A 24,153-nucleotide genomic window follows, 5' to 3' on the forward strand; every position below is an offset into this window, starting at 1 on the left:
TCTTTCTCTCTTCAAATTGAGGTTAATCCTACACTGAAAAGAATTGCCGTCATTATACGGAGGATTTCCTTCATTATACGGAAGAATTGCAAGTAAGCGTACGGAAAGTATGTCGAATTTTAAGAATATGGTAAGATCTCCCGTTAATACACAAAAAGTTCTCTACGTTTTAAGCGTTACGGCCATTTCACTGTAGTAATACAGTGGCTGCGCTGCTTTGCACGAAACAGACAGAATTCCGTAATTTTCTTACGCGAACATACGTACTCTTGCGAGGAAAACTATACACGTTGTCTGAATGAGCGCTTGTATTCACAAAGTTTCAGCTAACAGTATTTTATTGAACACGCAAATTGAATGCATTCTGAAGATGCGTACCAAATGTGAGAGTTCTGCCAAAAGCTGCAATAACAGAGAGCATACATAAATATATACGCATTCTCAATTCTGGTCGCAGTTTGACGAGCATACGGGCCTTGTAACGGTGATCATATGCACAAATTTATGTGTGTGTGCAATGTTCTTAAATTAAGCGTTTTGTAGTTAATGATACAGCATATATGTTTAAGTGCACGAAGAGCCGTGGGCATACGTGCATACGTAAACAAACTTGCGGTACTCACAGGTGCTGATGCACCGGGAATGACACTGGTTCTCTACGCCAAAACTTGTGCGCACTATAAATCAGTACCGAAACGTAGGGAGAGGTATAATGATTTAACTGCGTTTATATTTAGCAACAACTGGTCTCGAACGGGACTCGCGGCCTGTATATCCAAGTATACAACGGCGGGGTGTAATTTTCGAATGCGAGAAGCAATTAACCCAAGAGTGAAAGGGCTTCGCTGAACTATAAGGTTACTGGTTTAACTCGTTCCCACAATATTTCCAAAATATCTTGTCTCTATCAATAAATGTCCATTCATTGACAGACAACAATTACGCATAATCTTCACTGTTCATGTGTTCTGAATTCTTGCGGCAAAATACAATCGCAAACATTTGGCGCTTCACCTTGAAACAAGACCGTAGAGCGCGCACGTTCTTGTACGGCAGAATAAAGATTGCGAACATACGCCGATACTTGTGCAATCTACGGGAAGGTAACCGGAGGTGAAGGACCTAGTACCGTGCTAGTACTGGGTGTACTGTCAAAAACAAACAAAAAAGAGAAAGGAAAGAAAGAACGCCTAGAGCCAAGTTGGCGTAACGATTCAAGCTTTATTTTTTTTTTTTATCCGTCATGCAACACAATTTGTTTCATGTGCTTTATCCACTTATTTGCCCGTTAATTGCATGCGCCAACCAGCCCAAATTAGCACTACAGTAGAGTGTATTGACGCATCGCAGTGCAGTGCTTTGCACTGCATTGCAAGACTGGGCTTTGCTGTCCGCAGAAGCAAACCCTCTGGTTGACCCCCCTGACTTTCTTCTTCTTGCATAATCTATCTCTTTGTATGAAATGCACTACCTTGTTGGAAAGGAAGCGTTCTCCTCTTTCAGAATTCAATTATTTGTCAAGCAATTATTTTACTGTTTCAGAGACTACAGCACGAATGCTAAAACAAAACCAATTTTCTTTTGTTCTCCCTACTCTCAGAGTACGGCACCAGGGGACAGCGCGCGTTGCGCTTCGGCGAGGGGCCACCGCCAGGCCCCGAATACTCTAAGGTTCCACAAATGACTACAGAGGGCGAAAAAATCGACCGCGCGGCGTGAGGGCATTATATCGCGCTAGAGGCGCCATAGTAAGCGCAATTTTAACCTACAAACTTTCTTCAACAACCAAGGTAGCATTTTTATTGCATGAAAAAGACCACGAAATTATTATTCCTAATTTCACATTCTACTCTTTGTTACTAACTTCGTTGTTTTCGCCGATATAAATGCAAACTAGCTTTCAGCATCACCGACCTCCCACCTGACCTCTCACTTGGATTTATAATTTTTACCGGTATGTTCGCATGCACGTCAGGTACGGTTTCATTGGTTCGTTCATCGGTTGCTTATTTTGTGCTAAAACCAGTTTATTGTGCTTCGATACCTCGCGTTATTTAACCTGTGGGGGTAAGCCCGAAAGCTAGGTTTCAGTCGTGAGCCATGTGGAGCACATCTGCATCGAAATGGGAGCCGGATCCTGTTGCGACTGGGCACGGCAATACCGGTGAGTCGTTTAACGTCGCTGCTTCAATCGCTATGTAATACATTCGTCTCGTTAACTTACAGGCCGAGACAACTTAACGAAGTAGCTGTTGCATTACATATGGGCAGTCGGACCCTCCGTTGCTGTTTCCGAAATAAACTTTTAGTTGCGAGGCCATCATTATGCACGCATTCACAAAAGAGAAAGCGATATCGGAACGCGAGTCAAATTTTTGATCTCGTTTTAGCCATCCATAGGTGACTGAGTAGCCTTATCAATATGTATTTTTTTGAGTCGGCCGATAACTTCTTTCATTCACAGACGCGAATAAGCGTTTGATAAACTGAAGCTAAAGTACTGAATTAAATATATTAAACAGTTGCACGCATGATAATTCATCCATATTTCGTACCTGTTGATTTTAAATGTTATTGCTGTTCAGTTTGGTTTACCTGAGGACATTTATTTTTGCAGTAGCGAAGCGGTGCATCACGTTCATGCAAAAAAATTCGTCATTTCTAATAGCTTCACGTCTTTCAATTATTTCCTTGTGAAACCAGCAGTGAGCGCACAAATGTTCTCATTTGTGATCTTAATAATACTTAAGCTGTTGACATGCATTGTAGTTAGGCAGAGATCAATTTTAGGGAGAGTAGCTATATTTACCATGCTGCTTAAGCACTCTAGAAAAAACAGTGTACGTTTGAGCGTGTTCCGTAGTCACAAACCATTACAATGGTCACACCTTCTCGCAATTCATGTTGTAAAATTGTGCTTATTCAATGTCTGACGCAGTCAAAACGTCTGTTCCAAACATGCAGTAATGAGGACGGTACCAGCATAAAGGAACACACTCCGCGCGCTAAAGAGACGCTGCTGCCTGCTACAATAAGGTCATTGTGTTGACTTTGGCTGCTACGACAAGGTAAAAAAACACGTGGTTCAGAAATAAATATGCTTGCTATATGCTGTATTGGCTTGCTAGTGTTGAGATACATGTAATTTGTTTAGAGCAGATGATATGAATTTTGTTGATATTTATGGTTCAGCATAATTGGTAGGAGCATAAAAGAAAACCTTACATCAGTTTGGCTAATCTGTGTTGTATCTCAAGTGTCACTGTTCCGTCCCAACAGAGTCTGTGCCAAGCACATCTTGGTCATCACAGGAGCCCCCATCTACACCAGCAGGAAAGGGCTGGAGCCGAATTTGCGAGGCTTTTACACCACGAACAAAGAAGCGGATGCAGAAGTATTTGGACGAAATATAAAGTCTACGGAGGACTGTGTGAAGAGTGAAAAGAGCCCCCGCCATCATTCCGCCAGCACGGATATTGGCTGAGTCATGCAGGTACCTCAAGAATAAAAATTATGTGTCTTCAGGTCTACCTGCAACCTCTGAACAAGCACAGACGACGCTGGCCAAAAGAGTTCGGTCAGCTTGCCCTTCCTTCATTCCCCTCAAACATTATTCGTAGATTCCTTAGTTGTATCACTTAACAATCGCATATTTACAAGATCTAGGTCAACCAAATTTCAAGGCATTATCTTAGATGAGCACTTGAAATTCAACCGCCATGCCCAATCTCTTGTACAAAAAATTTCTTTTGGCATTCACGTGATTATCAAATCGCGCTCCTTTTTTGAACCAAGCATTCTTTTGTCTCTGTATTACGCGTATATTCACAGTTACGTTTCATATTGCCTCTCATCGGGGGAATACATACTTCACTCATCTCCACCAAGAAAAAGCTTAACAAAAGGAAACGGTACGACTGATTTCCACCTTTCCGTCTCACTCTGCTCCCATTTTTCGTTCCCTAAACCTTATCCCCTTGCGCATGTTATTCAATCATAAGCTGTTGCTAATAATGTTCCGCTCAATAATACGGAGATAGGTATTGAAAGTTTTACCCGTACTGACCTCACTAATAATAATAACACAAGGTTTTCCGCAAGTCACAATTTGCTCCTTCCTAAAATTCAAACTATGGGAAATTTACTGTCACGTTTTCAGGCATATCATTGTGGAATTCGATTCCGTCCGATATCAAATCATGTGCATTTCAAGCCTTCAAGCGCAAAGCTCAGGCGTATTATATTAACTCTTTACCGAACTCCTAGTATATTTTGTGCGAAGTAAAATATTTGTATTGCGAAGTAAATATTTTGTGCGAAGTATATATTTGTATTGTACTGTTACTAATTTTCTTTTTATATATATTTTATATTTTTGGGCCCCTGTCAATACTCTACAGTATTGTCACGTAATTGTCAATGCAATGGCGAGGTTTTATTTGAAGGGAAAAAGAACATAAAAGAGAACCAGGTGGAACATGAGCTGGTGCTGACAAATTTCAACTGGAAGAAAGCCGAAGAGAAAATTCCTAAGCGCACAGTCACAGGGCTAGGTGACCTTCCTGTTAAGCTGATTATTGAACTAAGACCAAAAAGTAAGGAAGCTCTGGTTAAAACAATGGACATAATCCTAAAGGATAGACAAATACCAGAGAGTTGGCGACAAAGTAGAAATAACTTGATTTATAAAAGTGAGGGGAAGAAAGATACAATTAACTCCTTTAGACCATTATCCTTTACATCGGTAATATTGAGGCTGGAAATACAGCCAATCAAATTAAAGCGGCAAGCATGGGCAGAGAATATTGGTATTTTGGGACAACATGAGAATGGGTTCAGAATAGGTAGGCGTTTGGATGATAACTTATTTGTTCTTACTAAGTGTATTTAAATATCAAGAATAGATAGCGGACCGTTATATGTGGTCTTTTTAGACATTACAGGAGCCCATGTCAACGTAGACCGCAACATTTTCTGGGATATTCTGGAAGAGCAAGGCTTAGGTGACGATTGTCTACAACTTTTGAGAGAGATTTACCTAGAAAATGCCGTTTGCGTTGAAAGGGAATGGATGAGGCGCGAGGAGAAGGTTGAGATCAAAAACGGACTGAGGCAGGGCTGCCCCTTATCCCCACTGCTATTTATGATGTACATGGTGAGGATGGAGAGGGCGCTAGAAGGAAGTAATATCGAGTTGAATCTCTCATACAAACAGACAGGTACAGTAATAGAGCAGCAACTCCCAGGTTTATTTTATGCGGACGACATTGTGTTGCTCGCTAACAAGCAAAGGGATTTGCAACGTCTGGCTAATACCTGTGGACAGGAAGGCAACAATTTAGGTTTGAAATTTAGTGTTAGAAAATCAGGTCTTATGGTATTCAATGAAAACAGTGAACAGACAGTGGAGATACAGGGCCAAGAAATACGTCGGGTAACAGAATATAAATACCTTGGTATAAGAATAAACAAAGGCAATAGATATACAGAAACACGAGAAAAAAATTTAATAGTGAAGGGGAAGAGAAATGCAGCCATAATGAAGCACAGAGTGATAGAGAGAAACAATAGGTACGAGGTGCACCGGCGTATGTGGAAAGGTATAATGGTTCCAGGATTTACTTTTGGAAATGCGGTTGTTTGCTTGAAATCAGGTGTACAATCAGGACTCGATGGGAACCAAAGGTCGTTCACGGGAAGACTACAAATGACGCTGTGCAGGGTGATACGGGCTGGACTAGTTTAGAAGTGAGAGAAGCTCACAATAAAATTGATTATGAAGAACGACTGAGGAATATAGAAGAAAGTAAATGGTCTGGGAGAGTGTTTAGGTATCTGTACAGGAAAAACATTGATTCAGAGTGGAGGAAAATGACTAGGAAGCTTAACAGCAAGTTAGCGGCGTGTAGAGTGGGCAACACAGCAAAGAAGAACGTCAAGCGGAAAGTCAGAAAGGATGTAATAATCTCATGGGTGGCGGCAATGGAAAAGAAACCTGCCATGAGTAACTACTTAAGAGGAAAAACCGAAATCAAGAACGAAACAATTTATGATATCTCAAAGGGAAGCTCATTACTTTTCGATGCGAGATCGGAATGCCTTAGAACACACACCTATAAAGCGAGATGTAAAAAGGAAAAAGAAGCATGTGCTTGCTGCCGTGAAACTAGGGAAACGATGGAGCATGTTTTATTAGAATGTGAAGACGTCTGCGCAGTGGTCGATTTAGGCACCACTGGCCTCCTTGAAGCCCTTGGGCTCAGCGAGGGCAGTGGAAAAAGAAACATATTCGCAGGAGAGATTAGTGAGATGCGATTGGAAGATTAGTGGAAGAAATGTAGGGAAACGACAAGAAAAGGAGACGTACAAAATCAAAGTTCGCAATAGGGGGTGCGAAAATTTGGTTGTGGGAGTTCATAGTGTCTTTCTTTTTTTTTTCCTTTTTTAACCTAGGTAGGACATTAGGCAGTATAATAGCAAGAGCTTGGTGGCACAACACGCCGCCCCGTTCCAAAGGGCACGCTCATAACATCCATCCATCGATCCATCCATCCTGATCTAAAGAGCGGCAGACAAAGCATCACTTTTGCAGTGAACCGGCTTTTATCATTTGATGTTGTAAAAATTGTTAGTTTACCTTAAATATGTCTTGATTTGTTCTGAAGAGTGGAGAAAGGCTCCAGGGAAGAGAGATTGATGCATCGGGAGCGAAGAACAGAAGCGATGGATGCTTACGCTGCTCGGGTCTCGGCATGTTCGAATTAGCAAAGTTCCGAATTCGTCGCTGTGTGGTGTACGTTTGTGTGCTCGTCATGTGCCGTCATAGCGCGGGGATATTCGCGCTGAATGTGTTTCACTTCGTCTACGAAACTCTGCATGCTCTGTGTTCGGGTGCACGTATGCGCTTGGACACGCGATAACTTGCTGCTATCAACGGATGTTCAACAGTCTACGTGCGCTCCTAACTTGCTAATTATGTAAGCTGATTTTAATTTTATTTAGTTTGCATAAGGTAGGCGTTAAAATGATGTATGGTAAGCCGGCGTCGCGAACAGAAGTATTGTTTCGAAAGGACGCTAAGCAGCGTATTGGGGTAAAAATGATGCAGGAACGGGGAAAAGGACCACCTATCTTTTCGGATGGATTTCAATGGTAGCGCGATCGGCTTGACCACGATCGCAATTTTCCGTGTGACACTGTTAACTTCTTGCTCACTTGTGTTAAAAGCGTAGAATAAAACTACATTGAGTTGCGCACGTGTATTTACGCTTGTAGCAGCTTGAGAGCATACTGTATGCGATACGGCAAGAACTTTTGTTAGAATATGGAACTAAACGTTCGAGATAACAGCAGTGGTTCGCTACGTGTGATCGTTACTTTTTTGCTATCATGAACGTTTTTATTGTAGGAACCAAAAACGTTATTCGCTCTGGCTGCTCTGTTTTCTTGATGCAGCTGCTTGCGGGGCAGCAAGACGTGTTTCTTTGTATGATGCCTGGGCAGTCAAGGCATTCGCGGCAGTAAGCAAGCTGTAAATGTTGTATGTGTTGCAAAAAAAAATGGACGTACAAGAGAAGCGAATGCAATCATCGTAGACTGTATTTTACGAATAATTCATTAGTATTACTAAAGCGGGGAGAAGATATGCATGGAAATCAGATTGTATTCATACTTAGCTGGAACAACGCACCTTATCATTACTAATCGATCATTTTCTTTTAGTGAAAGACTAGTTGCTGTTGCCCTGCTGGAGCTCAGAAGAGGTCGGCTGCATGATTTGAGTCCATCTATTTCAAGTTATCCTAGTATTGTTGCTCTCAAAGGGAGTGAATTTTTTTCTCAGCTTTTTGCTACCTGAATCATGACCATCTACTTAGATGTGTAGGTTATCACTGTTAGTGACGTTGGAGTACTGGTGGACAAGCACCCCTTCATTATTGCAACACACACGACAGAATGCCGCTGTGGCAGTATGCGACGATGGTAATCTATAAGCCAAATTAGGTTTTCTGAGTTAATATGTTAATATATTTATATCATTCGATAGTGGTCTAGCAGGCAAAAATGCTAAACAAGAAGTAATTTTAATTTGCTCTTCGCAATTTCTGTAAGCAAATCAATTAGGCTGTTACACATGAAATAGGATATTTGTAGATGTGTTCTACAATGCTGCAGACCTGAATAGCTTTAGAGTGAAGTGATATACCACTACAATTTTTTTTGTAAAGCATGCAGCAACGTTTAGCGTTGTAGGAGGCTGGCATAAACAGAGGTATATTTCTTGTGAACTTCGAATGAGGTGTTCCTATTTGGGTGAGTATGGAACATTTATGCTTTTGTTCTAATCTTGTATGAGGCAGACTTAGATGGGAAAATTTATTTCTTTTTAGACAATGGCAGAAATGCATAGGTAATACTTGCATGCGTAGACATTACATCGCTATTGTTTAACCAAGTGGTGCTCCTGCATGCTAATATTTACAAGGCTGTGACTGAATAATGTCATTTTTTGTTGTAACATTAAGGCAACGCCTTTTATATTATGAGAACTCACTTTATTGCGTACCATCACAGTGTGATCTTTGCACTAAATGTATTTGACTTTGTGTATAAAATCCTGCACACTGGTGCGATATGAAAATTTATGATGTTATATATGTCATGCAGCTTACAAATTTGCATGAATGTAATGCAAGGTGTTTGTTCAATAGTCCGTGGCCTCAGAATGCACTTCACGTTGTATTTTTCTTCGCGACAATACTATAATGCAGTTTTCTCTCTTTATTTTTTCTGGCACTTCAAACTGCGCTGAACTAAACAACTGGGTAGAAATACAGGAATCGCTACCGCGTGTGGATCCGTGTTCAAACACACACAATGGAACACGGCGTTTCCTTGTTTGACTGTGTAGCGGGCGCTTCTGAAGTACTACCTGTCCAATAACCTTGGTGTCATGGAAGCGCCTTTCACTTCTGTTCGTTGCGTTCTGTTTAATTGTGGCATCACATCACATTATAACCATAATATATCAGTTCTTTCTGTAAGAGTTACATAGTCCTCCTCTTGTGTTATATTTGCAGTCTCATCATTTATGTGCAGATGACGAGTGCTCCAAGTTCCATTTTGTCGCAAAGCAAGCTACTAGTACCATAACAATTCTGTATAGCAGAAAACCAAAGCCGAATTGCCGAACAGTACCAAGCAGCCGCCTCAGTGCAGTCTCAAGTAGACATTGAATTGGTCATGCAGACGTGCACAGCATACTTCTTTCTTACTTGCTGAGCAATTAAGCTGTGTGAAAACTGTATATTTATGTAGCTTCAACCACGTGCTATTTGCCATTGCTCCTGCCATTAGCAAATGCTGAAGATTATCACGGCATTTCTTTTTCAAATTTTTTTAGTGGAGTGGGATTACGGCACGGGGGGGGGGGGGGGTGTAAGTAGGAAGCGAATCACATAAGCAACTAAAAGCCGACAATGTGTCAACTTGGAACATCGATTGTACACTTTGATGACTCAACATAAGTAGAAACACGCCATAAACACTTCACAATTAACTTTTACTTCACACAGAGCTGGAGCATACAGTAACCATACTGTATAATCATACAGTGTTCCAGATTTAATTTGTGGTGCAGATTTTCACTGTATGCTTCTATTGCTGCATTCTGTCAGAGGGCTGGTAACATGTTTCACACGTCTAGTAACTAGCATGTCTAGCCACAGTAGTAAAAATGTGCCAACTAATTATTTTAATAATTTGATAGAATGTGTCATCCGTTCGCTCAGAGAAATGGACCCATGGAATCAATGCACAGTGATGTGGCTCTTCCTGCACGTGTTGCATGTTCAGAAAAGTAAGGTGCCGGTTGTTGCCCCGGTTCCGGCTATAAAGGAAATGCCAGTAAAAAAGGGTGCACACCACTGATCTCCACTACAGAGGGTGAATAGCACATCGGACTCCCTTTGTAGCAGCACTTCTTTTGCACGGGTATGTGACATTTCTTCCCCTAAAATTCCCGCCTGTTGTGCCGTGAACTAGCAAAGCAGGCTAGAGCAATTTTTCTAAAAGATCTCCAAATTTTTTCTATTGCAGCGTCCACAGCGTCGCTAACATAAGGGGTGGCACTAGAAACACTTATAAATGAGAAAACACTTTATGTGAGGAAACACTATTGTATATGGGTTCAGATTGTCGTAAAAGTGCTTACCATACATCTAGAGACAACATCTCCTAAATTGTGGAAAAGCAGAAAGAATTTTTTTATAGCAGAAATATTATCTGTTCACATGCAATAGTTAGTGCACCATACGCCCTGCTTCCAGGACAAGCTGCTGCGTGACACATTTCCAATTGGTTCACTTGCATCCAGCGCGGCTAGCGGCACCCAGCAAAACATATATTGTAGATCAGTGGTGCAAAGTCTTTTGTGTCCCTTTTCTTAAAACCAACGAACACGTGATAACATGCTTCCAAAGCAGAGAAACAGAGGGCAAGGGTTCTGAACACATTGCATTTTAAAGTGTTTGGTACTGGGAAAAGCAAGTACTGTGGAATAGTAGATTTGCACGAGGCAGGCTAGGAGCCAGAAAGTCTGCTGGTTGCATGCAAATGGCTAACGTATTGTTAGCATATTGAAGTTCTTTGTTATTCTCATCGCCTATTTCTGTAGTGGAGACAGCTTTTACAACTGGAGAAGAAGCCTTGGAAGCATGAAACACTTCACGAAACCTGCTTCAATATATCATTTGTCTGCATCACATAATTTCATGGCTTCATCAGTGAGCTCACTGGTTAACATGTAAGAATGTTCATGATGTTTGCCATGCATTGTCTACTTTATTTGGATACCAACCCTATGTTGAGGCTCAAGCTGATGTCGCCTTTAGAGAAATTGTGGCTGCGAGCTTGCTATCTTAGAGGAGGCTTTTGAGAATAGAGGATGAGCTCAACACATTGAACGCCAGAACAAGTTGTTGAGGATTTCAGATGGAGAATTTTGAAAGCGCAATTCATTTAGGGGTCTTAATATACTGCTGAAAGTTCTTGATTCTTACGTTCATATGGTGCCGAAACATTTCTGTAACAACTTTTTCACTTGGTGTAGATAGAAACGGCGTACTCTGCATAAGCTGGCAGCTTTTTGCTGCATTTTCAAAAGGTGGTTTCTTGTTCAGTTGAAATTTTCAAAATTTCCTTTGTTTTTTAGGTGTTCTGAGCTATTTCATTTTTCTACAGCTTCTTAGTTACACATCTGAATAGGGAACACAGCTTGACCGTTTCGCTTTATTTTCTAAATTGCACGCCCTTGCTGCAAACAATCTAACTTCAAAACTGATTCCACCTTATAGATAGAATTACTTGAAGCAGCCATAGCCACCAATACCACGCATGACATGATCATGAAAATTGTAATATTTTTTTCATCTACTCGGGGTGTCCCAACTATCATGCACCAAGATTTAGAAACATGTAAATGCCATGTAGCTACTCAAAACCAAGGTAATGTTTTCATTGCTCGAAGATACTCAGATTATTTTGTTGCATTCTGCCTAATTACATAATTACTCTTAATCAATAAATTTCTCAAATAATTGATGAAAAGTGTCAATGAGAAAATTGTAGAACAACATGAAAGCCTCCTGATACAGCTTTCTGTTGCTCATTGTGTCCTACGTAAATGTGTTTTTCCAAGAAAGAAGCTCTCGAATACACGTAAAGTTCCTTGAGTGGCCAGTCACACGGCAATCTTATGTCGCTAAGCTACGAATACAAGTTAAACGGGTTCTTTTAATACAAAGATCTAGCTCAGAAAATTATCCTTTTTTATGCAGCCTGTAGAAACAAGGTTTCTTGGACATGGCCATGACCCTCAAGAAAGATGCCGAGGCCACAGTAGTTGACAGCTGAAGTCAAGATGACAAGCAGTTCCTCCAGTGACCGTGAAAATGTCCCCTGGAGCACAAGTCTAATTTAGCGCCACCGCCTCTCTCCTGCAGCTTTTCTAGCTACTTAGTTAACTAGGTGAATCAAAGATGGCAAAGGGAAAAAGAATCAACAACTTCAAACATAAAACTTGCTCAAGCTCAATGCACTTTAAATGTGAAATTCCTCCCTTATCACTTTTCAAAAAGCGGGAAATAAGTAGATAATATCGTCTTGGTATGGACACCTCTTTCCCGCAGAGAATCAGCAGTGAAAAAAGCAGCTTAAGACGGCTTGAATATCCGGCAGGATTAAAGTAGAAAGTTGGGCTAGTTGGTGTTGATCCATTTGATAAGGTGTAGTTACTAGCGCTAAAAAAATTAACGGAAATAAGTTGAGACAGGACACAGCGCTAGATTTCAACTGGCAGGCTTTATTCAAGAAAAAAACGTACAGGAAACCACCGTATGCTCAAATGAAAGCGCAGGCGGACGCATTAAAGAATGTGCCACGTAGGAGAGCACCACATGCGCGAAGAAGTCGATAGGCATCCACAGCACGCCATTACAAAGCATTGATCAGGTTCTTCTCAAGATACAACTGTTTATGAGTGATTTCCAGGGATGTAGTGCCTACATATTCATCAGCAGCTTTTTAAATTCAATATTCCTCATATATTTCCCGATCTAAGTGCCTGGCGAACCGTCTGAGCAATTGCGTGTTGTGAAAACACGGGGAGCATTTTCGTGTTTATCTACGGCAGTGGTCAGCCAAGTGGCCAGCGCCTGTCAGAGCGTTTAAAGCTTTCCTGTGCTCCCTACGCTGGTCGTTCAGGCACCTACCTGTTTGTCCAATATAGCACTTTCCGCAGGGAAGTGGAATTTTGTACACCACCCCACGTTGCATTCAACAAAGAAGCTGACATGGTGTTTAGTGCATGTACCTTGAGTCCCCACGTTTTTTACCAGCCTGCAGATCCTTACGAGCTTGAGCGGCGCTGAAAAAACAACACCCACCCCCACCCGTCTTTCCCGTGTTTTCCCTAATGATGATAGAGACAGCTGTCGCCTGGAACAAGCAATCGTTTAGTACAAATTCAAAAGTGCGCAAGCTTTTGCAGCTTGCAGCTGTGCATAACATTACTTCAGTGCATTCATGGATGAACTTTGGTTTCTCTGGTCAGATTGTTTCTTTCTTGCAACTGGGCCGGTACAAGCACGGCGCATTGCTGTAAATGGATGATGAGAGTGGCTAAACGATGATGAGCATGGCTAGAAAATAAATTGCTTCGCCTAAATTAAGACAAAAAATTCACAGTCTTTCTACCGACGAGTCGTCTTTGTTGAATGTTGAAAATAAGTAATGTTTCCCATGCGTTTGCTCAATAAGTGGTGCCCCTGCGCAACCAGCGCAGTGCTCGAGTCGCAGACTCATTGGGAAGAGCCGTTATTCGCATTGATATTTTTTCCTGCAAACAGAATTAATGTTGCTCTCTGTTATATCCTAAGAGGAATGTATATCTGAGAACATTGAAAATAATGAAAACTGTTCGATTCGCATTCTAAATTTCGCATATTCGTGCGTGCATGCGCGTCAAATAACCCCATGTGTGCAAAATTACTGTAGAATGATTATATATATATATATATATATATATATATATGCGCGCGGATACCGCGACTATTTCGAGTTTTGACGTGGACCACTAATAAGTTCAAATAAACCACGCTAAAATAACTTGGGCCAGACTATTGCAACGACCGGCTGTCTCTGCAAAATGTGCCTCTTGGCAACGAAGTATGTCAACAGCTGTACCTACAAAAAAAAGGGCAGCCTTGTAAATCGCTTTATTTCTTAACTCTGTGGGCCAATTAAGGTCCGTATCTCCTAATTGTCCCCTGGAATAAGATATTTTTTTCCTTTCTTCGGTTTCTCTTTTATTGCGTCGCTTTTCAGTCAGCAGTTCAAGAATTCGTGTTTCATCACATGAGAATCATGTTCAAATTTAGCGCAACGGGACGGCACAACAGAAAGGAAGACGAACACAGAAGAACACGCATGCGCCTGGGCTCATCTTCCTTTCTGTTGTGCCATCCCATTGCGCTATATTTCAGAATGGTTCTCGTGTCAAAATACCGGCTAGCCCAGCATTCGACTCTTTTAAAATGTTTCATATTATGAGTGAATTCCTGGTCTGTCTCTACATCTGTTGCTTTAGCATATGGGCTGTTAAGCTCAGTAAGCGCAGTATCTCTTTATTGCGACGGCAATTGTAGAGATGCTAGAGGCAAATTTAGTGGCGTCACCGTTGGCGTCGGCGTTGTCGTGCTGTCCCACTAGTGACGACGCATGAGTAGAAGACCTCCAGGGAAGGGAAGCGCATTCGGCTTCAGGAGCGACTAGTGGACGCAACGTCACGCTCCACTCAAGTCACGTTGTGGCTTCCGTTGTGCGAATGTGGCCGCTGTGCGCGCACTCAGTAGCATCCATGCTGAAGTAGCTGTTTGCACTTGCCGCCGTGGTGAACGTGAAGGTATATTTTTATAAGTTCTTACGTAGGGCACCACCGACACCGACGATCTTCCGTCGGTTACATACACGACGCTTGCAGCGCCATTGGCACGCTCCTCTGCGCGCCAATGTTCTGAGGCGCCTCTTGTGGAAAGCTAAGCCTTGCTATCTCTTTCAGTGCTTCGCCTTCTGGCTAGACGGACAATTTTTGTTTTTTTTTTGTTTCCTTCGTCGACTTAGAATGTCACACTTCTTAATTTGGGCTAATACCCAGGGAACCCGCGTACTGCCAGAAAGAGGGGTGGGGGGCAAAGATGATGAATATGAAGCTATAGGCCATGTCATTACTTTATTTATTTATGATACGCTCAGGGCCAAAGGCAATTCAGAGAAGTGTGGTGTTAATATACAAGCGAAACGTAAAAGAAAAATACAATATTTGCTCATAATACATTGTTAGCTATATCATTAGAAAAAATATACATAATATATTAGCACGATAACATGAAAAACCAACATTACAAAGACCCTGTTTATACACTGTTAGCTAGAAAAATTCGGAAGTGTTGGTTATCCCTGATAGATACAGAATCACAAGGAACGTGATTCCAATCGCGAAAGTCCTGGGCCAAAAGGAGTGAAAGAAATGTTTAGTGTTGCAAATCTCAATTCCAACTTTGTGGCTGTGGTCGATGCGATGGGATCGGTAATGCGGCCTATAGATAGATTTGTCGCGCAGAACAGCATGATAATACTACTTATGAAAAAGAGTTAGTCGGGAAATTTGGCGGCGCACAGACAGGGATGGGAGGGCAAGATTAGACTTAGATAAGATGGCAGTAACTCTAGCGGTTCGATTGTAGTTACACAGAGTAAACCTAACGGAGTTATTTTGAACCAATTCTCGTCCCATTACAAGTTTATCCTGATTTGGATCCCATATCGAGCATGCGTGTTCTAGCTTGCAACGTATTAGTGTTTTGTACAGCAATAGTTCAGGTGACCATGGCGCTCTAAGAAAGTTACGACGTAAGTATCCTAACATGCGGCTTGCGTTGCCAATTATGTGTTCCGTGTGAAGGTTCCAGGTTAAGTTAGTGGTATGTGAACGCCAAGGTATTTGTACGGGGTGACTGATTCTAATTGAACATTGTTAAAAAGGAGATGTGGAAGCCTTTGCCCAAGAAATATGCATTGTTTTATATTTGCTACTGTTAAGTCTATTAACCATGCTTTGGAACAGGTAGCAACAGCATCAAGATCGGATTGTGAGGGTAGTGTCATTAACAGTTCATATTTCCCAAAAAATAACACAGTCGTCAGCAAATAAAAGAACCTTATATTTCAACTGAGACGCGAAGTCATTGATATAGATAAGGAAAAAGTTGTCCAAGAATCTATCCCAGCGGAACGCCTGAAGAAACGTGGCTAAAAGCAGAGCAGCACTAATTCGCGACAACAAACCGTGAACGATATGTAAGAAAAAATTCAATCCATCTTAGCAAACTAGTATCTAAATTTAGTTGATTTAGTTTATGAAGCAGCAATCTATGTAACACCTTTTCAAACACTCTTGGAAAATCTAACAATATGCAATGGGCATGAGATGGTCGATATAATATTTGGTGCAATGTGTGAGTAAAACATATAAGTTGCGTTTCACATGAATATGTTTTGCGAAAGCCGTGCTGAGCCGTGCCAAATAATAAGTTTGATTCCAAAAGTTAGCCAAGTTACTGTACATTACAAGTTCTAGTATATTGCAACAGTTGTTGGTGAGAGAAATAAATAGGATAATAATTACAAAGGAAGTTTGTATTGCCTGATTTAAAGATTGGAATCACCTTCCCTATTTTCCATTTCTGAGGAAGCGTACCCGTGTCCAAAGATTGTTGGAATATTTCTTAATTCAGTAGACGAGTACGCACGAGTGTTTTTCAAGAATTTGGTGGCAACACCGTCGAAGTCGGGAGATGATGAGTTATTTAACCCTCCGATGAGTTTAGCGACGCCCGATACGTTGATTCGTATTGAAGGCATGCCTGTATGATTGAACGCTTGTGTCGAGGGTAATTCATTTGAAGAAGCAGAGGAAAAATTTTGTACAAATGTTTGATTAAGAAGGCTCGCACAAAGATCGTTGGGTACGCGTTCGTCAGAAGAATCATGTAAGGTGATAGTGTCCTGAGGCGGAGAGTTGATGGTGTGCGAACATTTCTTTACGTTAGAGGCAAGCATCGACGGAAGCACAGTAGATAAAAAGTTTTCTCTGGCATTCCTGATGGCTGCAAGATAAGAGTCAGGTGCAGTCTTGTACGCATCCCAACGTAAATTAGAAGGTGAGAGCCTGGTTGCGTGATAAACACGTTTTTTCTTATTGGATAGGCATTTTAAATGGAGGTTATACCACAGTGCCTGCCAATGGGTGGTGATCACTCGCTTTGGAATGTATTTTTTGATTAGCTCGTGTGCTTTAGTTTCGAATGTGTCCCAGTTAGGTTGTATTAAGGTATTGTCGAAGTTATGCAAGAAGACATCTATGAATGCATGAAGTTCAGTATTTATTCCCTCAAAATTTGCTCTGTTGTAGACAAGAATAGTTTTGCGTTGTTTCGAGCGTTTCGCCGCGGCTGTTTCAATGTGAAAGTAAGCAGTAAGTGGTCACTAATTCCAGGATAGCAAGCAACGTCAGAGAGAAGATCAGTGGTAATTGTAAGAATTAAGTCAAATGTGTGTGGTGCAGTAGTGGACAGTCTGGTTGACTCGGAAACAATTTGGGTTAACAAAAAGGCAAAACACATATCGAAAAATTCTTGTGATTCGGTTCAGTACGGAGTTAAAGTAGGAAGGTTCGCATTCCATATTATATTAGCGAAGTTGAAATCTCCTGAAAGTGTGACGGGTTATGTAGAAAACAGAGTTCAAATCGTATTAAGGACGACATGCAGTTCATTTAAAAACAGAAAGAGGAAGAAGGGGGTCTATAGCACACGCCTAAAATGAGTTTGCGACAGTCAATTTTTGCTGGTGCCCAGATGATTTCGGCGTAGGTGCTAACTGATATGCTCGATGAAGGAATATCATTTGAAACCGCTAGTAGTACGCCAGCACATCGAGACACAGTGCGGTCGCACCGGTATATGTTAAAATGTGAACCTTCATGAAAGGTTTCGCGATCTTGTATGTTAATAGAGAGCCAAGTTTCCGTAAGAGCAACAGGGTTTCAGCGTTTCAACAACAGCGTTTCAAAACATCATTCAAAAGGAAAAAATGCTTTTATAGATTGCATTTCGGTGCATTCTGTTTAATTTCATACATCCGCTTCAGAAAGTACAAAATTCTGCAGCTTCTGCGTTGGTTTGAAGTATTTATCTAAGAACACTTGAAAGTCAGAATTTAATTATGTCTGTATAAATATGCGACAATATGCCGCCCTTTATTCATCTCGCTTGAAGAAAGAATGACGAAGTAAATGAAACCCAATGTCGCGTTGCACTATGCCTTTGCACGCAACATCATTTGTGGACGTATGTGCGAGAATTTATTTGCAGCTACCAAAATAATTATTTTATTGTTCTAAGAAAGTATTCAAAATTTAGTTTACTTATATTCTTGCAATTAAACGATAACAGGCAAGGTAACACGAGGTGAGACAGAATGAACTGCTGCCAGAAGTGTAAACATATCTGCGCTGAAACAAATGACTGCGCAACCATTCTGCTATAAGCATGCCTTCTGCTTTCGAAAACTGAAATCAGATGCACTGCAATTTCTTTCACTGCTTGCACTCGTGGCTTCTACACAACGAATACATCTGGCACTTTTTTTTTCTGCGAGCCTTGTATTTTGCAGGCACGTGTCCAATCTCTTCAACGCCATCGCAATGCAAACTCACCATCACTTTATTCCGACTTTGTGACGCCTCGCCCCACTTGAAGTTACGCCCTGGTTCACTGCCTGTCTAATGTGCTTTCCCATGTTGTCCAACAGAGTCGCTGTCACTGATGTCATCACCTTCACTGGAACGTCTCGTCGTCTGTCTTTCGACTCAGCGCAATTCTCGCCTCAAACAATTTGCGGCTTCTATAACGTAAGAAATACGTCCACCAGAGTTTCCGTGTCACGAAGACTAACAAAAATTTTTTTGCAAGAACCCGTTCCACGATTACTGTCGACGATAATGCATTTCACATGGAACCATTATAGCCACGCAACGTATTCCCGCCGTTGAAACGAGTTGTGTATGAGTCGTGTACTGTAGCGCACGCTGATGTTCTATTTCTAACCCTGTTTCCTCAGGACAGCAGCCAGGGGCGCTACCCATTTGACCACGGACTATCCAGTGACCCAAGTAGACCGGAAATCAGTTAGGTACAAATGTACATAGATACAAACGTATATAAATAATTGGCCCCAGAAAGTGCCTGAAATACCCTAGAAATACTAACGCATCAAACTTGGGGCGTAGGTGAGCGTGAGTGGCTACTGGTACGAATTACCCAGAAACCGAGGGAAGGGCTAAAAGTATTTGGTGGACTGTACACCGTTGCCTTTACGGGACCTGCCTGCGCTGGTTTTTTTCGGCCAATAGGCCGTCACTGAACCGAGATTCTTTAAGGGTTGCAATTTTTACAGCCAGCTGTTTTACAGACGTTTAAATTCTATTACGGGACCGACTCAAGCCCGCGCCCAAACCGATCCCGGAGCTTCTAGGGCGGATCCTGACCTCGACTTGTGTCATAACTTGCTTACCTTTTACGTAATACTTATGCCCCATGGTTGGCAAATGTTGGTGAATATAAGTCATTGTAGACATGACAAAATTGCATGGTGTGTCTTTTAATTCTCCATTGACAACTGCACTGATAGCATACAAAGATGGTTTTGAAATTCGGAGCAGCTTCGACGAATGCTGCCGCAGCTGCGACAGCAGCAGCAACATCCACCGCAGCAGCACCTGTTGCGGCAGTGTCGCCGCTGTAAAGCTGTAACGTCGGGCCCGTGCTCATTGTTTTTGAATTTCGCATGAATGTAAAGTAGTCTCGATTGTACTCACCCACGATGCCAGAAGTTGGTCAACATCTTTCACCCTGCCGCGTGAGCAGCGGCTGCAGGCACAACAGCACACGTAAGGCGTCGTCGTCGTTTCCTCGTATATCGCGGAAACAGCTACGCGTGCCCCCACAGCGGCCCCTGCAGCCTCTCGAAGGCCTCTACCTTCTGTGTGTCTTTACACACACGCGCCTTGAGGCTGACACGGACGTCCTTGGTGATGGCGCGCGGGGCTCGGCGATTCGGTGGCCTCCGTTCGTGGTGGCGTCGGCGCGGCCGGCGTGCCGCACAGCGTATCGGCGTGCCTTCGAGCCTTACACCGCGACGGGGCTGCCTTGAAGAAGTGCTGTTTAGATAAAGTGGTACGCGTAGCCACCTAAAATCACCAATAAAAAAAAAAAAAAGGTTATAGACGTTAATTCGTTCATTCCGCGCATATAATGGCGTAAATTACATTTTATCCAGTGGCTGCCATTCTGGACCCTATAATATCATCACTCAGTTCGTATTGCTGAAAATGTAAAGGTTTTACGGAGCTATAGAAAGAGCGTTCGTTATCTCACCTAGCCCCGTCAGAGCAGGTTTGCCATTATTTCTGTGGCGCGGCAAGCTTGATTGGATTAAGAAGCATAATCGGGCAAACGATTTCTTCACAAAAACTAACATTTTCTGCTATCCATGAATACCCACCCCACTTCTCGTCAAAAGAAATAGAAAACCGCGAGCCTTCCATTTCTAGTTAGTCAATAGGTTATATGATATCGGGAAGCATATTAATAGCTTTCAATAGGAATGAAGCGTTTACTCAATATGTAAGCAAATGAAATTATTTAACTTTTATATCAAAATATTAGAGCATTGGTCTTCTGCATATAGGGACAGCTCCGCATTGAGCTATGCTCGAATTTTGTGTTTCTGGAGAAGTGCCTGAAGGAATTAACCTATTCGAAACATTTACTCACTCGTCCGCAGAAAATAAAATGTGTGTAAGTAGGTTGAGGAATCCTACTGAAATCGGATAACACACTGGAAACCGCTAAACGCGGAAAATAATTCGCAACGATGAATGCGGTAGCAACAGAAGAACCTAGTGGGTACCATACTATGAAAGTCGTACGTGCAGAATAGATGGCCACCGAACTCGGCCGCTAAGTTTTTAGATAACGTCCTCAAATGTGATGTTGTCAGGCATTGCAAGGATGCAGACAAACGAGAGGTAATGAACTCATTTAATCTGATCTGTGTGGTTTAATAAATCGAGGAGCTAGGTCTCCCTTTAAAATTTTCGGTTACACGTGTAGCCTTTACTTACTCCGAGATTCAATATGTAATGAATGCCGCCGGCTTCAATTCATTTATTTATTTATTTATTTATTTATTTATTTATTTATTTATTTATTTATTTATTACGATACCCTCAGGGCCAACAGGCGCGTTACAGAGGGGGTGGGTGGATAAACAAAACAAACCAAAAAAAGTACAAGAAGAAAGCAAAAAATCATAAGCTTGGGGATGGGTGTCTTGAAGGATGGCGTGTCTTCAATGCAGGCAATAAGAGGTGGAAGGTGGTTCCACTCTGCGCTAGTCTTTGGTACGAAAGATTTAATAAGCACATTTTTATTTTTGCAGCTAGGAATGGCAACATTACATGCGGATGATCAACAAGTGATGATATATGCTGTATATATCTATATATTCTATAGATATATAGATATATATCTATATATATCTATATATTTCTATATATATATAGAAAGAATGCTGTCGGAAAGACTAATGCGAGCAATTTTTCTACGAACTGCAAGATTAGTTAGACCAAGTGTTCATTTCATCAAAGAAACATAGCTGTGCGAGAATAATTCGAAAGGATGAAGCGAGCTAAGCGAATCTGAACAGATTCTATAGCCTCGATTGAAGTTAGTTGTACGGGGTCCCATATGGATGATGCATATTCTAGCTTAGGCCGTACTAATGTTTTACACAAAAGTAACTTCAAATGGGATGGTGCCTGAGAGAAGCTTCTGCGCATGTAGCCAAGAGGGCGGTTGACATTCTTAGTGACGTACTCGATGTGCGTGCACCAGGACAGATTGTTAGTAATGTGAACACCAAGATATTTATAAGATAGGACACTCTCTAGTGAAATTCCATTAACCTTGTAATCGAACGTATTGAACGGATTAGACTGGCGTGAGATGGACATAACTTTACATTTAGACGGATTAGGAATCATACACCATCGCTCACACCAGCAAATACGTTGTTAAGATTACACTGAAGGGCGCAACTATCGTCAGGGTCATTTATTGCACGAAAAAGAACACAGTCACCAGAAAAAAGCTTAAGGGAAGAGTTATTTCCAATCGGAAGGTCAATAACATAAATTAAAAGGCGTAAAGAAACCAAAACAGAACCTTGGGGAACACCAGATGTTACGGCACATGGTGACGATAAGGAGTCGTTAGCTGTTACAATCTGAGAGTGGTTAGTCAAGAACGTTCAATCCATTTGAAAAGATTTAGGTCAATATTCAGCGAACTAGTTTTACGAACGAGTATTTGATGTGACACCTTATCGAAAGCCCCAGCCAAGTCTAGAAAGATACAGTCGGTTAGCAAACCACTATCTAAACACGATGCTAAGATATTAGTGGTAGGCAAGAGTTAAGTCGCGCAAGCAAAATTCTTTCGGAAACCGTGCTGACAAGAACTGGAAAATGATTCGCTTTCAAGGAAAGAAACGAGATTAGAATATATTTATTTATTTATTTATTTACAGTTCTGCTATCTCATTTGAGAGAATGGCGATTGGGCGATACAGTATACATGTCTATCAGTACGCATCTAGGCAGAATAGTTAATTGAAAAAAAGGAAAAGAAAAGAAAACAATTGCCCAAGGATGGCAATATACAAAGGAAGCTCAGCTTAGGAACAAAAAGGCATATTTTCACATGACAGTTAATGAACATGATACTAGCAGTGAAAAAGATGTAAGTTACCAGTTGAACACGAAATACGAGCGAACTGAAAGATAACAATTAACGCATCAAGAAATTTTAAAGTTGTGTGACGAGATGCGCCTAAAACATATACACTTTGAGAGCGGGATGAAACGAATCGAAAAAATATCTAAGCAAACAATTATCAGGAAAATGGCAGTTACAACAATAACCTTAGGACTAAAAGTAATACAGTAATGACAATTTATTTTGGGTACAGAGCGTACAATATGTCCACATAACAACAACCAACAGAAAGAAAGGAAAAAAGAAAAATGGGACGTCGAAAGCAACACAATGAGAAATTTGGGACGAAGATACATGCGTTGATAAAGGATACAACGATTCGATGGCAGGTATAGCAGGATCAAGTTGCTTCCATTCAGCTACTGTAAGGGGGAAGAATGAATTAATACTTAAACGTGTCGTTGAAAATGAAATGTAGCTAGACACATCTATCTGATAGTTATTTTTAGAAGCTGAAACAAGAGCTTCAGGCGAGGATGTTTTGCTCTGGTAGATAGCGTTTGTCATTCAGACTGCGTTAGAAGATTAGTCGGTGAGTCAGCGCGTTTATATTTGTTGTGAATGAACCTTATAGCCTTTCTTTGTACTGCCACTAATTTTGTTATGTTAGTCGTCGTATTAGGAAACCAGACTGTGTTTGCATATTCGAGAACTGGCCTATCGAACGTTGTGTAGGCCAGTAGCTTCGTTGATGTCGTAGAGAGCGCGAGGCTTCTTTTGAGGAAAAATAGTTTGCGTAATGCTCCTGCGCTGATATTCGAAATATGTTTATTCCCCCAAGGTCTGAGGTTAATGTAACTCACAAGTATTTACGTTGTTCAACTTTAGTTGGCGGTATACCGTTAATTTCATATGTGAAGTTAGATGGTCTTGTTTTCCTTGTTGCGGTGATGGCCACAGACTTTTTACGTTAATTGACATCTGACAATTAGAGCACCAAATAGCGAGAGTGTTGAGGGATGTAGTAAGTGCGATGTGGTCGCTGTAATTAGTGCTTTCGCTATAGATAACGCCGTCGTCGGCGAACCGTTTTATATTACAACCAATGTTAGCTGTGATGTCATTAATATAGTTCAGGAGGCGTAATGGCTCAAGGACTGAGCTTTGGGGAACTCCAGAAGTAACGGCGACAGTGTTAGCATTTTTTCGTAGATTACAAATCGTGAATGATTGGCTAGAAATTCTTTTATCCAGGCTGAAGGGATTCCTTTCCCAACAACACTTTCAACTTTCACGATGAATTTCTTGTGGCATACACAATCAAATGCCTTAGATATACCAAGTAAAATCATGTTAGTCTAGCCGCGGTGATTGAGAGTAAATGCAAGATTGTGGACTAGTTCTGTTAGTTGGGTTACTGTTGATAAACCACTGGGAAAGCCATGTTGGTATGGATACAAGAAGCAAATGCTCTCAAGAAAAACCGTTATGTGCTTTAAGATTATGTGCTCTAGAAGCTTACAGGATGTACTAGTTAAAGAAAGAAATCTAAAATTTGAAATTGTTGCTTTATCGACTGTTTTATGTATAGGTATTATCTTTGCAATTTTCCAGTCGTTCGGTAGCTGCGAAGTCGTGAGTGATTTACGAAAAATTATGCGGAGGTATCTACTGCACCCTTCCGCATACCTTTTCA

General features: G+C 41.4%; 1 protein-coding gene across 1 annotated transcript in view; it reads right to left on the reverse strand.

Moving 5' to 3' along the window:
* LOC126517576 (cytochrome P450 3A8-like) overlaps positions 1-19,599 on the reverse strand; it is a 45,015-nt gene extending 25,416 nt beyond the window's left edge. The window contains exon 1 of the mRNA XM_055064534.2: positions 19,496-19,599. The gene's annotated coding sequence lies outside the window, so the exon portion shown is untranslated. The remainder of the gene's footprint in view (positions 1-19,495) is intronic.
* Between the last annotated feature and the right edge of the window lie 4,554 nt (positions 19,600-24,153).

This window comes from Dermacentor andersoni, chromosome 11 (assembly GCF_023375885.2).
Source record: "Dermacentor andersoni chromosome 11, qqDerAnde1_hic_scaffold, whole genome shotgun sequence".
Taxonomy (NCBI): domain Eukaryota; kingdom Metazoa; phylum Arthropoda; class Arachnida; order Ixodida; family Ixodidae; genus Dermacentor; species Dermacentor andersoni.